The sequence below is a fragment of the Helianthus annuus genome, chromosome 3, assembly GCF_002127325.2.
Source record: "Helianthus annuus cultivar XRQ/B chromosome 3, HanXRQr2.0-SUNRISE, whole genome shotgun sequence".
Lineage (NCBI taxonomy): Eukaryota > Viridiplantae > Streptophyta > Magnoliopsida > Asterales > Asteraceae > Helianthus > Helianthus annuus.
Window position 1 is genome coordinate 143,055,031 of NC_035435.2, and position 6,598 is coordinate 143,061,628.

The following is a 6,598-nucleotide window of genomic DNA, read 5'->3' on the forward strand; positions in this document are numbered from 1 at the left end:
ATCTACATACAACTTGGCTAACCTTTCCATGCTAAAGGTTTCCTTTATTGGTAGAAAATGAGCTGATTTGGTTAATCGATCCACAATTACCCAAATAGCATCATTACCTTTTCTGGTTTTGGGTAACTTAGTAACAAAATCCATTGTTATGAGTTCCCATTTCCATACAGGCATTTCTAACTGTTGTAGTAGTCCTGAAGGTTTCTGATGTTCTGCCTTAACTTGCGAACAAGTTAAACACTTAGATACGTATTCGGCTATATCCTTTTTCATTCCTATCCACCAAAAATTATTTCTTAAATCTTGGTACATCTTATTATTTCCTGGATGTACAGTATACCTTGATTTATGAGATTCTTCTAAAATCTTATTTCTTAATTCTCCCTGCTTAGGTACCCAAATTCGTTTCTTGTGGAATCTCCAAATTCCATCTTTTCCTTGTTCTAGTTCCTTTAGGTAACCTTTCATTCCTTCGGCATCGTCCTTTATTGCCGTTTCCTGACTTTTTTTTTCAATTGTTCCATTAAATCTAATTGTAGATTTAACCATGGTTGTAAAACAAGGTTTCCAAGGCCGAGTACTCCCCGAGTAGTCGCTACAAGGCTGGCTGCCGAGGCGACTTTCTTTGACTCCGCCTAACTACTCGGAGTCGGTTAAACGCGGTCAAACTCGGCCAAAATTGGATGTAGTAGGTCAACTCGGGCCTAGTTTGACTTAAATAATAATATAACATAATTTCTATGCCTGTCATATTAAAGAATGAATATCATTTTCACGTATTTTATTATAAATATTAGTAAATTTGTGTTATTTGACATATATTTAATCTCTAAAAAGTAATTTCTTTATAATTTAACATTTCCGAGTACTCCCCGAGTACTCTCTGCGTAGACCGAGTACTCTCAACTCCCCGGTCGACCGACTAGGGAGCGCCTAGCGACTTTTGCAACCATGGATTTAACCTAAGAGCACGGACTCGTCTTTGCTTTTCATGATACTTACGACTTAAAGCGTCTGCGACTACGTTCGCTTTTCCTTCGTGATATTGAATATCACAGTCGTAATCACTTAGGATTTCCATCCACCTTCTTTGCCTCATGTTTAACTCTTTTTGCCCAAATATATACCTTAAACTCTTATGGTCCGTATAGATAGTAAACTTACTTCCATACAGATAATGTCTCCAAATTTTAAGGGCAAAAATTATGGCTCCTAACTCTAGGTCATGAGTTGTGTAATTCTCTTCGTGCTTTTTCAATTGCCTAGAGGCATATGCAATTACCTTTTTGCGTTGCATCAACACACATCCATATCCTAATTTTGAAGCATCACAATATACTTCAAAATCTTCAGTTCCTTCGGGTAAAGCTAAAATTGGAGCATTTGTCAATTTGTGCTTTAGAATCCTAAAAGCTTCCTCTTGTCTAGATCCCCATTCAAACTTAACGGCTTTACAGGTTAGCTTAGTTAAAGGTACAGCTATCTTAGAGAAATTTTTAATAAATCGTCTATAATATCCAGCTAATCCTAGAAAACTTCTAACTTCCATAGCCGTTCGTGGAGCTTTCCAATTCGTGATTGCTTCTATTTTAGCAGGATCTACGTGAATTCCTTCGTGATTCACCATATGACCTAAAAATTGCACTTCTTGTAGCCAGAATTCACACTTCGAGAATTTGGCATAAAGCTTTTCCTTTCTTAACAATGTTAAGAGTGCATGCAAGTGCTCACAATGTTCCTCCTGACTTTTGGAATAAATAAGTATATCGTCAATGAACACGATTACAAATTTATCCAAGTATGGTTTACAGATCCTATTCATCATGTCCATAAATGCAGCTGGAGCATTTGTTAATCCAAAGGGCATGACTGTAAACTCATAATGACCATACCTAGTTCTGAAAGCAGTTTTAGGTATGTCCTCCTCTTGTACTTTCAGCTGGTGATATCCTGATCTTAAGTCTATCTTAGAGAAATACCTAGCTCCTTGCAATTGGTCAAAAAGATCATCAATCCTAGGTAATGGGTATCGGTTCTTAATTGTAACTTTATTCAATTCCCTATAATCGATACACATTCTCATTGATCCATCTTTCTTTTTCACAAACAACACTGGTGCACCCCAAGGGGATGAACTAGGTTGTATGAACCCTTTGCTTAGTAATTCATCTAATTGCTTTTTCAATTCTAGCATTTCGGTAGGTGCTAATCGATAAGGTGTCTTAGCTATTGGTGTAGTACCTGGAATTAAATGAATTCTAAACTCTACTTCCCTATCAGGTGGTAAACCAGGTAATTCCTCAGGAAAAACATCTGGGTATTCTGAAACTATAGGGATGTCCTGGAGTTCCTTACTTTTAGTGTTAATGATTACAGAAATCATATACACCATTTCTTGTTTCCTTGAATAACTAGCCAATTTCATTTCTGAAATGAATTTCAGTGGCTTTCGAGGTCTATCTCCTGAAATTAATATTACTTCTCCTGTGGGGGTACGAATTTCTACGGAATTCTTATCACACGGGATTCGAGCATGGTTGGTGACTAACCAATCCATTCCTAATACTACATCAAATCCGGCTAAATTCATAGGTAACAGGTTTGCAGAAAATTTATGGCCTAACAGTTCTATTTCTCCTTCTTGCAGAATCTTATCTATGTTAACAGAATTCCCTTCTGCTGTTTCGACTGTATAAAACTGCCTAAGGTGAGTTAGAGGTAAGTTAAGAGCTTGGCAGAATGCAGTATTAATGAAACTTTGGTTTGCACCAGAGTCAAATAATACTTTTGCATAGACGTTATGCACTAAGAACGTACCCGCTATCATGTCTGGAATAAGTTCGGCTTCTTGAGTAGTCAATTGGAATGCACGCACATTTTTCTTAGTTATTCCATCGGCCGTTTTAGCTTTATTGTCTGCTGGTTGGGCTAACTTAGGACATTCAGGTTTGATATGCCCTGTTTCTCCACAGTTATAACAGATTCTTGTTTTCCTTCTGCAGTCTTCTTCCCGATGTCCTTTTGCCTTGCAGAAGTTGCAAAATATATTGCACTGTCCATAGTGTTTCTTTTTGCAATTTCTGCAGAAAGGAGGTGACGAGTATTGTCCGGTTCCTCTTTTCTTGAATTTATTGCTATTATTACCTACACGAAATCCTTGGGTAATCTTCTGAGCCAATTCCTTCTTGCGATCTTCTTCTCTGGTGCGGACTAGTTCATCGGTTAAGGTATTAGCTAATTCCACAGCATCGTCAATCGTGCGTGGTCTCGCAGCTTTAACGATGTTACGGATTTCTCCAACTAATCCCCAAATATAACGGGAAATGAGTACCGGTTCTGGCGAAACCAGGGAAGGTACCACTCTCGCATATTCGAAGAATGTCGAAGTATATCCTCGACAGTCTATACCTATCATACGATGGCTCAGGAACTTGTTTGCCATTTGTTCCTTCTCGTATTTGGGGCAGAATTTTCTTTCGACAAGACTCTTAAATTCTTCCCAATTCATCGCATAGGCCACCCTTCTTCCTTTTGCTTGTAGCACCGTGTTCCACCATTCTAGCGCCCCTTCTTTGAACAAGTTTGACGCATACATCACTTGATCTTCCTCAGCACATTTACTTATTGCAATTACTGCCTCGGTTTTCTCTAACCAACGCAGTGTTGTAGTTGCCCCTTCATTACCTGCAAATTCTGCGGGTTTACAGGCAAGAAATTCTTTATAAGTGCAACCAGGTGTTGCAGCTTTCATTCTCTTAGGGAGTGGGGCCTGTTGCGGATCATGATCGTCATGATTGCCGCCTCCATTTATGCTCTTACTGCCGTTATATTCCGGAGTACGTTTACTAGGAATTAATTGTGGTTCGGCAGGTTTCTGAACAGCAACCACAATTTCTGGAATAGCATTGGCTATCCCTTGAGCAATAAAGTGCTCAATATCTTGTCTAGTTATATATTGATCTTCCTGATTTTGCTCGGACTGATTTACTTCATTAATTGGTTCACTATTAGCGTTTTCCATCTGCTAATTAGCATTAATAGGATTTATTAGTGTCTAATTATTGATACCAAAATCACAGATAAACACATAGATCAGTATAACATGCAAGCATGGCCAAAATTGTCGATGCCTCGACTTCTGTTTTGTTTTATATATTATACCTGCTTCAATACACACTGGTTATCTTACATTGTTTTATTGCCCATTTTACAGAGTTAGTTTTACTATATTAGTTATAATACAAACAAACTTCTCCAAACCCCTCCTATCTTTTGGTTCACTGGCAGTTTTAGTAACGACGCTCCCTCTCGTCGTACTTCCAGGAGATTTGTTCCCCCATTTCCCGAATCCTATTCCCGGTGCCTATCAGTTCTTCACCAAACTGATGCAGTTCAGCTAAATTTTCATAGCTCATTGGCGGATTAGGGATAGGTTCTGGATCAAACTGTGGGAGAAAACTATAGGGACTATTGATTATATTTTGGAATTGCCAGTCATTAGTCCACCATTCCTCCATTTGGCCTAATGGTCGGGTGTGAACTAGTGGGTCTGGAATAGCTGGTCCTAGGTTTATTGGGAGTTGGGCTGTAGCAGGATAAGAGAAGAGATTATCGTTGATAGGCTCTAGTACATCACAATTATCCAGTAGGCGGTCTATTTCGTCTTGGAATGTGATTTCTTCAGGCTGTTTAGAGCTTTCTCCGATTTCTATTCCCTTTTACTTTAGGTCTATCTCTATTTCTGCTGGTTTGGAACTTTCTTCGGTTTCTATATCTTTTCCCTTGCTCACACTCACAGGATTTTCTATTTTAGGGAGTCTCCTAGGTTTCCTTCTGCGCACCTTTCGCCACCCTACATATCTTCTCCTCTTTTTAGGTTTTGCTTTTTCCAGCGGTGGAGCTTGGAATTCCAGAGGTTCCTCTATGTCAGCAATGTAACCAGTGAAGTTGTGGGAGACTTCAATTGGCACAGGATAGAGGTTGAGGTTCTGAAACGCCTCGGATAGCTCACTCATGCTGTGTAGCATATATGCAAAATGCACAAAATGTTAAGTTAAAACTTTGGAACAAAGCTTAACAAATAAACATTTTTATTACACACTAATTTGTACAACATAACAGCAAACAGAACACACTCAGATTTATTTATTTATTTACTGGGAAATACTTATTTCTAGATTTAAAGTTTAAAGATTTGCATTTTCTGCTATAGTAACGAGCAAATACAGATTTGCCCATTTTTCATCTAGGTTATTTTCCCCTGGTGGATTATTGCTGATTTCTTGAATCTCTGGGTTAAACCTCACTCTCTTGGTTTGGGGTTTCTTTTTCTCTAGACCCTTTCTAATAATCAAATTCCTTTTCTCCGGGGTAAGAGGGTTTTCATAATTTGCTTTACGGACAAAGATTCCCTCTTCTAAATTGGTGAGAGATTTGGAGGAAGAGGTTCCCTGTTCTTTAGGTGTACTATCTAATTTGCGGTAGATAGCAGAAATCTTTTGTTTACCCATACTGTAATTTTAACAATTAATCAGTTAATAAGCATATATTCACAGAATGACAAATAAAATTTTCCCAATTGTAATAGGCTTATATCAATTAGAACAGTGAGCTTAATCAGTAAGCTTAAAACAGTGGCTCTGATACCCCCTTTTCCTGTCACGGCCCCCGACCCGGTTTGACCCGTTTCAGGAGCCGCGGGACAGGAATCCCGTGGTATTTAATTTAGGCGACAGCGGAAGTCTTTTTAAAACAGGATCTTTCCATAATTTAAACTGCTCGTTTCATAACTTAGGGATAAATTCCCGAAATTTACAATAATGTGATTTCTCAAGGAAATCTTTATTTTCAAAACATGTTCATTTATTTATTTACATTGAGCCACTTTTCTAAGCTGGGAGTGCTCCGCGGCACTTTTCTTTGCTCATACCAGATCACCTGAAACATGTTTGAAAAAGGTTTTGTCAGCGGGGAAATACTGAGTGAATCATTCATTTTACTGAAAACGACACATTTTTTATAATCTACAGTATTAAGGGGAATTACAATGTTTCTGATATCAAACCAACTACCCACAGTAGTTGTCACTCGACTACCCATTGGCTATCTCGTTGTCCAAATGGTGTCTGTGACTGTGGTCAGATCACCCCTTGGCTAACTCGTTGTCCAAGTGTGACGGAAAATAAGTAATGTATACAAAACCCCACATACCGGCTGTAACTTGGTGATTACATAGACTTAATCACTGTAATTATAACTTTAAAAATAATTTGGAGTTTTGTAAAACAGTTGATAAAAAGAGAATGACTCACATTGCAGATTTACGAGCAGAGTATAAGCTTTACTGATTAGCCTTTTAACCTAATTTAAATAACAATGCACACACAAACGGGATTAGTAACTAATTCAGCAGTTACGTCAATTCACGAGATTAAACCCTCGTAACTATTATCAAGTGCGATACTTAACAATTCAATGGATTCACAACGAATGACAGAGCATAGTCCGAATTCGAACATCACTCAAACATTCAAGTCGAAATCAAAATGAATAACAAAGTACAAGCTCAATTTGAGCAGCACTCGGACAATCGTTGGAT